Raw genomic sequence first — 9974 nt, 5'->3', positions numbered from 1 at the left:
CCGATCATTACCCACAACGATCACGAGGCCGGGCCTTCTCACCTGCGAACTCCTTCCACTACAATGAGTGCCGAACCTCAGAGAAACAGGAGGAACCTTTTTGAGCCCGCTAGACGGTCTGTCTCACACAGTTCAACACCTTCTTACCGTCACTCTTATGGGCCTCACTCGGAAAACGAGCCCGATAACCCTCAACCTTTTTTCATACCTCTCCAGCGTTCCGTTTCGCACCGTTCCTTTGGCGACCCTACTCCTGTCATTCAGGGCCGGTTCAACCTGGCAAACTTTATCCAAGAACCAGTGGGTTTTAACCCGTTGGGGCCAGAGGACCATTTCTCAGAAGACAATGCAATGGACATGGATGAGGACACGGATCCCGTCGAGCCTGCAAGAGGTACCCCCAACCATCCCATCGAGATCTCTGATGGATCATCCTTCCATGGAACACCCTATCAGGGTCCAGACAGTTACCAAGCAAGATTTAACCAGTATGAGTGGTACTTTACACCCTCTCACCAGTTATCGCCTCATGAGCAGCAACCACAGCAGCAGCAGGATCCCTCCGAGGATTCGCGTTTCGTGGCAGTCACGCCACCGCCTCCACCGCCACCAGTTCATCGAGCACCTCCAGATCCTCCAAGGCGTAGTAGAACAGGCGCACGGATGTCCACACGAAGAGGGGATTTTCATTTTAGCACCCTCGACACTCCAGTGGCAGTCATTATCCGCCACTGCATGAAGACCCACAAATGGGTGGACCTTCTAGCCCAGCTGCAGAGGTGAATTCTGCACCAGTTGCACCACCTCCGCCATCATTTGGTTATGATAACCCGATACCTACATACGCCGGTTCCACAGCATACAACCCGTTTGAGCTGCCAGCTCACACTCATTACAACTATATTGATGCCGACCCATACCTAGAAGCGGCGGCAAACTACAACGCCCTTCATCTCGAAGGACCTTATGGAACTCCTTGGGGAATGGGATACTCAACTCATGGGTATCCAGTACCTGCTAGACCTCCGGCTCAGCACCTATCGCAGCCGCCACGTTTTTCCCCACCGGAGCAGGCAGAAATCATTCACCGGTTAAACAGGGTGGAGCGAGATTTTGAAGAAGAGCATAAGAACAACCGTGGATTCCTTAAGGGCCTGGCAAACCTGTTAAAAGGAAAGAAGAAGCGAGATCATTAAATCTCTATATGTATTATTGCATTTCCTATTTCAATCAAGTCCCTGCGTGGACATTTATCTGTGTATTTAGTCCCTGCGTGGACTTATCTTTTCAGTCCCTGCGTGGACTTGTCTTTTCAGTCCCTACGTGGACTTGTCTTTCAGTCCCTGTGAGGACATCTATCCTAGTATTGGTCCCTGCGTGGACTTGTTTTTCTAGTTTAACCTCTGCGTGGGTAATTCGTCTATTAAAAGTCCCGTTTAGGGCAGTGTGTAATCCTTTTTAATATATATTGGAATGTTAAGTTTATAAATTTCATTTTGTCATTATATGCACAAATACGTTATATATGAAATAAAGAAATCAAGAATCATTCCTTTTAAAATATATCTGCATATTCAAATATTAATTTAGAATCTTAACGGTATAACCTAGCCTTCATGTCATGACAAGACCTGGCCAAGATGGTAAGACCTGGTTAAAAGATTCAAATCTCTGTTAACATCTGCAAACATGTTAATACTCTTGGCAGACGTGGTTCGTTAAAATCACACGCGTCATTCTTATGTAAGGATCCTTCAGGAGATTCCTAAACCTAACTCAATGATCTATAAATCATGGGTTTAAATCATCGATTAAGGTGATCATATGTTTGTATTATAGTGCCTACGGGCCATACTCATTGTTATATAAGACAAAAGACAGTAGTAGTCTATGACTCCCTGTCAGAAAAGGTAAAGAACCATGTTCAAACCTTAATGCTTTGATTCTCTGAAATCATGGCTCATGAATTGAAATGTCCCTGTGACTAGGCCTTTTGTGCTAATAATACTATTACTGTTGTGTAATTAGGATAAGTTATATTGAAATCCTAAATTAATGTGAGTAACAAATTAACCAAATATGGTCTATGTATACCATGGTTAATGAATTGCCCAAAAAAGCAATTCCATAATAAACTCCCAAGTAAATTTTTGCCAATATCTTATGTAACAGTTCAAGATACAATGGCTGATTCGGATGAAATAAATAGTCACCCAAAGGAGAATCAGAATGATGCCCGGATTAATATAGCGGGTGCGGAACTCCAATCATTAATTGACAATGCTGTTGCAAAAGCCTTGGATAGGCAGTATAGTGAGTCGAGCGGTACTCGGAGTAGGACCCTATCCGCACCGCATTCTAAGCCCAAGACTCATTCTGAGGCGCATAGCAAGCCTCCCTCCAAGAAGGAAGAACCAAAGAAAAATGATGACGATCGTCACTCTTCAAACCATCATAGTGTCCCATCTCAAGGTATCGTGCTGAATCAAAGACCCCGTGATAAGGGTTGCTCCTACAAATACTTTGTTTCATGCAAGCCCCAGGATTTTACGGGGGAGAAAGGAGCAATAGACTGCATGACTTGGTTGGATGAGATGGACACAGTGGTTGATATCAGCGGGTGCGCTGAGAAGGATGTGGTAAAGTTTGTGTCTCAATCGGTCAAAGGTGAGGCCTTAGCCTGGTGGAGATTGTTGATTCAAGCTGCTGGGAAGATTCCACTGTACAGTATGTCATGGGAACAATTTGTTGCCCTCATCCGAGAGAACTACTGCCCTCAGCATGAGGTAGAGAAGATTGAGTCGGATTTTCTCCTATTAGTTATGAAGAATTTGGATTGCCAAGCTTACCTTACGAGCTTTAATACAATGTCAAGGTTGGTTCCTTATCTGGTGACCCCGGAACCCAAAAGAATAGCTCGCTTCATCGGGGGTTTAGCCCCAAAGATAAAGGCAGGTGTAAAAGCCTCTCGGCCAGCTACTTTCAGGTCTGTAGCTGATATATCCTTATCCCTCACACTGGACGCGGTCTGGCAAAGATCGCTGAGGAACACGGATACCGAGAAAAGGAAGCATGATGATGACAATTCACGTCGATCAAATAAGAAGCACAGAGGAAACAATGACCACAGGAAGGGATTTAGTTCTAAGAAGGATGGGCATCAATCCGGAGATAAGCCTAAGTGTAAGACTTATCAGAAGCACCACTTTGGGAGGTGCAGACTTGACTCAAAATCCCAATCTCAGTCGAGGCCTTGTGGGATTTGCAAATCCACGGAGCATAAGACCCTGGAGTGCAAGAAACTGAAAGACGCAACATGCTACAGTTGCAATGAAAAGGGGCACATCAAGACAAATTGCCCAAAGTTTGCAAAGAAAGCTGATGAAGGAAAGAAGACCAATGCTAGGGTTTTCAGGATGGATGCAAAGGAAGCTGTGCAGGACGATAATGTGATCACAGGTACCTTCCTTATAAATGATGTTTATGTGAGAGTGCTATTTGATTCTGGAGCTGATAAATCTTTCGTAGACAATAAGTTTTGCAAATTGCTGAATTTACCTGTTAAAACCTTAAGAGTAAAGTATGAGGTGGAATTAGCAGATGGCACCTTAGAAACCGCATCAACCATATTAGATGGATGTTTCATATCCATTAAGAACCATTCTTTTCCGTTGTCCCTACTTCCTTTAAAGTTAGCCGGTTTCGACATAGTTTTAGGCATGGACTGGTTATCTCATAACCAGGCCCAGATTGTCTGTAATAAAAAGCAAGTGGTGATCAAGACTCCGTCTGGTGAATCACTTACCATTCAAAGAGATACCCAGTATGGACTGCCTGAGCAAGTGACTATGCTCAAGGCCTCTAGGTGTTTGAAGAAGGGTTGTGTCATCTACATGGCACAAGTGACTATTGATGAACCGAAACCCAAGATTGAGGATATTCCCGTCATTTCTGAATACCCTGAAGTTTTTCCTGAAGAACTACCTGGTTTACCACCAGATAGACAAGTAGAATTCAGAATTGACATTATCCCTGGAGCAGCACCTGTTGCTTGAGCGCCCTACAGATTGGCACCAACAGAGATGAAGGAATTGAGAACACAACTGGATGAATTGCTAGCCAAAGGTTTCATTAGACCTAGTTCGTCTCCTTGGGGAGCACCAATCTTATTTGTGAAGAAGAAGGATGGATCGATGCGTCTGTGCATCGATTACCATGAGCTTAACAAGGTCACTATCAAGAATAGGTATCCATTACCCAGGATCGACGATCTGTTCGATCAACTTCAAGGAGCAAGTTACTTCTCTAAGATTGACTTGAGGTCTGGTTATCACCAACTGAAGGTTAGAGATGAAGACGTACACAAGACTGCATTTAGGACTCGTTATGGTCATTACGAGTTCCTAGTGATGCCTTTCGGGCTCACTAATGCACCAGCGGCATTCATGGATCTCATGAACCGTGTCTGTAAACCATACTTGGACAAATTTGTCATCGTCTTCATTGATGACATCCTCATCTACTCAAAGAACCAAGCTGATCATGAGAAGCATCTCCGATGTATTCTTTCACTACTTCAACAGGAGAAGCTTTACGCCAAATTTTCGAAATGTGAATTCTGGCTTCGAGAAGTCCAATTCCTTGGACATATGGTTAGTGAGCGTGGTATCCAAGTGGATCCCGCTAAGGTGGAAGCTGTCATGAATTGGCAAGAGCCTAAAACACCCACAGAAATTCGCAGCTTCTTGGGATTGGCAGGATATTACAGGCGTTTTATTGAAAAATTTTCAAGGATTGCTGCACCCCTAACTTCTTTGACTAGAAAGAATATTAAGTTTAACTGGGGTCTCAAGCAGCAGGAATCCTTTGATATCCTTAAGCAGAAACTAAGCAATGCACCTGTGTTGACTTTGCCTGATGGGATAGAAGAATTTGTGGTATACTGTGATGCATCACACACCGGGATGGGGTGTGTGCTTATGCAGAAAGGCAAGGTTATTGCCTATGCTTCACGTCAGTTAAAGGTGCATGAAAAGAATTACACCACCCATGACTTGGAGTTGGGTGCCGTTGTATTCGCACTGAAGCTATGGAGGCACTATTTATATGGCATCAAATGTGTGATCTATTCTGATCACAAGAGCCTTCAGCATCTGTTTAACCAAAAGGATTTGAACATGAGACAGCGACGATGGATGGAGACTTTGAATGATTACGATTGTGAGATAAGATACCATCCTGGCAAGGCGAATGTAGTCGCTGATGCCCTGAGTCGAAAGGAAAGGGTGAAGCCTATAAGAATCAATGCCAAGAGCATTGAGATAAAGAATAGTTTGAATGAAAGGTTGTTAGCTGCACAGAAGGAAGCTGTGCTAGAAGCTAACTACCCTAATGAAAAGCTAGGAGTAACTGAAGAACAGTTATCCTGTGACAAGGACGGAATTTTAAGGTTAAATAGACGAATATGGGTTCCAATTTATGGAGGACTTCGAGATGTTATCCTCCAGGAAGCCCACAGTTCCAAATACTTCGTTCATCCTAGAGCTGACAAGATATACCAGGATTTAAAGGCAAACTTTTGGTGGATAGGCTTGAAGAAGTCTATAGCTACCCATGTAGCTAAATGTTTGACATGTGCACAAGTCAAAGCTGAACATCAGAAGCCGTCAGGTTTGCTGCAACAGCCTGAACTTCCCAAATGGAAGTGGGAAATGGTGACGATGGATTTCATCACCAAATTGCCAAAGACAAGGAAAGGAAATGATACTATATGGGTGATCGTGGACAGACTGACTAAGTCAGCACATTTCCTACCCATTAAGGAGACCTATAGCTCCGACATGCTAGGCCAATTATACATAGATAAGATTGTATCTCTACATGGCGTGCCTGTGTCTATTATCTCTGACAGAGATACTAGATACACGTCACATTTTTGGAAAAGTTTCCAACAATCTTTGGGCACACGCTTAAATTTCAGTACAGCTTACCATCCTCAGACGGACGGGCAGAGTGAGCGTACAATCCAAACCTTGGAAGACATGCTTCGTGCATGTGTGATTGATTTAGGTGGTAGTTGGGATAACCACCTACCATTGATCGAGTTCTCGTATAACAATAGCTACCATACCAGCATTAAGGCTGCGCCTTTTGAGGCCTTGTATGGTAGGAAGTGCAGAACGCCCGTTTGTTGGGCGGAAGTTGGAGATGTCCAACTGACAGGACCGGAAATAGTCTTTGAAATGACAGACAAGATTGTCCAGATTCGTGAATGCCTGAAAGCTGCCAGGGATAGGCAGAAAAGCTACGCGGACTTAAAGCGTAAACCTCTGAAATTTGAGGTAGGGGACAAAGTATTGCTTAAAGTATCACCCTGGAAGGGAGTGATGCGAGCTGGAAAGAAAGGTAAGTTAAGCCCGAGATACATAGGACCATTCAAGGTCATCGAATGTGTCGGATCAGTTGCTTATAAGTTAAAGTTACCTGAAGAGCTCAGTGGTATTCACAATGTGTTCCACATCTGCAATCTGAAGAAGTGTTTCGCTGATGAATCACTAGTCATACCACATACAGATGTGCACATAGAAGAGAGCTTGAAGTTTGTTGAAAAACCTGTGTCGATCGAGGATCGACAGGTTAAGAAGCTTCGAAGGAAGCAAGTACCGATTGTAAAGGTTAAATTGGATGCCCGTAGAGGTCCCGAGTACACGTGGGAGGTAAAGTCCACGATGAAAGAAAAGTACCCTCATTTGTTTCAGTAAATCTCGAGGTTGAGATTTTTTTAAGGGGGTGAGGATGTAACACCTCGAAAATTCACGTCCTATAATGTATTGACACGTGTCATAAGCTTGAATGTGAGAAAGAATACTCTACAGGGATTAAAGTTGACAAACATAGAAAGTATGTGAATATAAAGGTCCAAATTGACAACAAAGGATAAATATATCCTAGAATGGCCCTACAAGATGTACATACCTTCAAACGAATAAATCATGGATCATACGGAGCTAAATATGAAAGAAAGTGAGAGATTACAAACGACAGGGGTTAAATGTGTCAACATGTTTAAGTTATACCTCTGAGTGACCTTTTAGCAAACCCGAAGCTTTGTAACGGTAAATTATGCTCACTAGAATGCACGATAAAAATTTCATAAAGTTTCGTTGCCATATGAGAAAGTTATGATCAAATTCGTTTAAGAGGGGTTAAAGCGTAAACGTTAAAAGTTTTGACCTTTCGGGTAATAACAAGGTGACCAAGGACTTAACAAGATGGGTAAAAGTCTCGAGGCCCTTGTACGTAAATAAGAAGGGCTCATAATGCAAGAAATACCCTTCCGAAGAGCCAAGAGCCAACCTGCAATTATTGAAAGATTTGAAATCTGTCAGAATGATTCAGGCGGGCCGCGTAAGACTAACAAGAGTGTTACGAGGGCCGCGTGAGACGCCCAGATACAGAAAAGCGTAGACAGCCTCCTGTTCAGCCTTATAACCGACTTTAACAGATCTTTTCAGCAGCATGGGCGACCCCTAACAATTCCTAGGCACTAGGAAACACTTGTAATGATCTGGGATCCATGCTAGACCTGCTTGTCATGATCTTAAGCAATCAAGAACACTATAAAAGGCCTTTGAGTTGCAACATTGTGTTCACTCATCACTTTTGCATTTCTGGAGCTTCATGGAGCTTAAGAGCAGACCCTAGGCCTTCCTAATCGTGCATAGGACTTCAGTAAGTATGCTTAACCTTTCTTAGTTGAGTTTTTACTTAGTTTTAGCTTAAAAGTCAAACCGTCGTAATTAACGTTTGACTTAGCGATTAATCATTGGTGTTCTAGTGATTAGTCGAATCAAAGGTAGTTATAAGTTGGTAATTATGTGGGCATTAAACCCTGAAAAGGGCACCCTCTGATTCCCACTCTAACTAGATCAAATGTCAGGTCAAAGTTGTTCAGAAAAAGTCAACAGAACCTTAATTTTCGAATTAACATGTAATTAACAATGTGTAAGGCATGTAACCTATTTTATCACTCATATAACTTGGTAATAAGTATTATAACTGGTCTAAGCTTGTTTGATCCGACAATTTTCTGTTTAGACCCAGTTCGGAACCGAAAGTCGCAAAACTTTGACTTTTGCTTTGACTTCAGTTCTGATCCGTTTTAGTAAAGTTTGGAAATGCCTTAGGACTTCCATAGGATCAGGTTACATGATAGTATAACCTTCTGTGACTGGTTCATTGATTGTCCGCTTCGTTTACAAGCTTCCGTTAATTGCCTAATGTTTGACCATAATGCCCTTTTAACCATAGAATGAGAATTTTTGAAATGTGAAAGGACAATAATCTTCGTTACTGATTATTAAGCATGTACCTAAAGTTTCATAGCAGTTCAAGGTCCAGAATAGGAGTTATGCTAAATAACGCAATTAAGAATCTTTTGTTAATTAAACGGCGCACTTAGCATAAAGCGTATCTAAACCCAACTTTTGGCACCAAACCTTTTACCCACTGATGTAATATAATATTTTGAGATTTTTAAAGATTTTTAATTATTTTTAACCTGCTCATAACCTAAGGTTATGGCGTTGATTCGGTAAATACCGATTATACCCTTTTCGGGCATAAAATGAGTTCTACATAGTATTTTGACACCAATCCAATTGCTACTGATTTCAAATAACAAATAAAGTATTTTGAACTTTATAACCTGATCAAAAAACGCAGATTTCCTGTATAATCCGGAAATCGCTTAAAACGACTTTATACGCGTATTAAACGCATAGTATGGGCTTGTAACCATTTTGTCGCATAAGACTTAACACCAACTGATTTACTCTGTTAAAATAAGTTATTTTACTGTTTATTCAGACCCGAGTCACAGGAGTTTAATTAATCGCTTTTATAATCTTTAAAATGACCAAAATACCCCTACGAGGCTTATATTGAGATTAGACTCGTTTTGGGCATAATGGAAGGTATCCTACTGATATCACAACATATTTAGGGCATATTAACTTAGGAAACCTGTAAGTGACTCTCATGGTTACCCGTTACGCTTTCTGCGCGTTCGTTTCGGTTTATGTAACTAGTTTACATAAATTAGCCGAAACGGGTCAAACCTTATCGTTTTTGTCTCAAAATCCAGAAGGTGTTTAGTTCACTCATATTATACAAGTCTTTAAAACTTTTGGGACTAAAACACATTCTATTCCGGTCTTCACTTAATCGTGCGTTCGAATCGTATCTTTCGTTAAAACTAACCGGTCTAAGCTTAGGCTTAACTAAAGACCTGTTAGGATTCTAATAGGTTATTATAAACCTTCGTTCCAGAATAGGAGACCCGGTAAAAGCTACACACACTTGCTATTTGTGATTGATACTTGCAAAGTTAAATACTTTTAACTTAATTTCCCTTATACGGGCTTGGGGTACGGTAGGTAAAATACCGCTTGGTCCAGCATTGAATCTTTGATCGAATAGAGATTAAATCATTGATATGCTTTGTTTTGAAATGTTTTGTTTGCTTAAAGCCTTTGGGGGGTTAATGACCATGTCCCGGATATCCTTGGCATCATCTTACGAGATGGCCACGACCTGAGCACGGGGTGTAGGCGTACAATGTTTCCTATTTATTTTTATCCCCCTGTGGATTACTTTCAACTGTTGTGATACTTGATATTACAATTTACATTCGGTTGAAATATATCTATCTTTTGCTTCCGCTGTGCATTTAAATATTGTGTTGCTTGACTGTAATGTTACCAACTACGTCACGATAATCCCCCACTGGGCCCACCGGTGAAACGTGTAAATATCGGGGTGTGACATACAAATGTTACAATGTTTATAAATGGTATGATACAAAAACAAGAAGCACTCTTGGTGATAAGTAGTACCAAGTATGATGCGTTTTGAGAAATGATACGAGAAATCGTGTCACGAATAGGGTACCATAAGCACCATTAATCGTGTAC

This window comes from Helianthus annuus, chromosome 17, assembly GCF_002127325.2.
Source record: "Helianthus annuus cultivar XRQ/B chromosome 17, HanXRQr2.0-SUNRISE, whole genome shotgun sequence".
Lineage (NCBI taxonomy): Eukaryota > Viridiplantae > Streptophyta > Magnoliopsida > Asterales > Asteraceae > Helianthus > Helianthus annuus.
The sequence above is the reverse complement of the archived record's forward strand: the minus strand, read 5'-3'. Positions refer to the sequence as shown.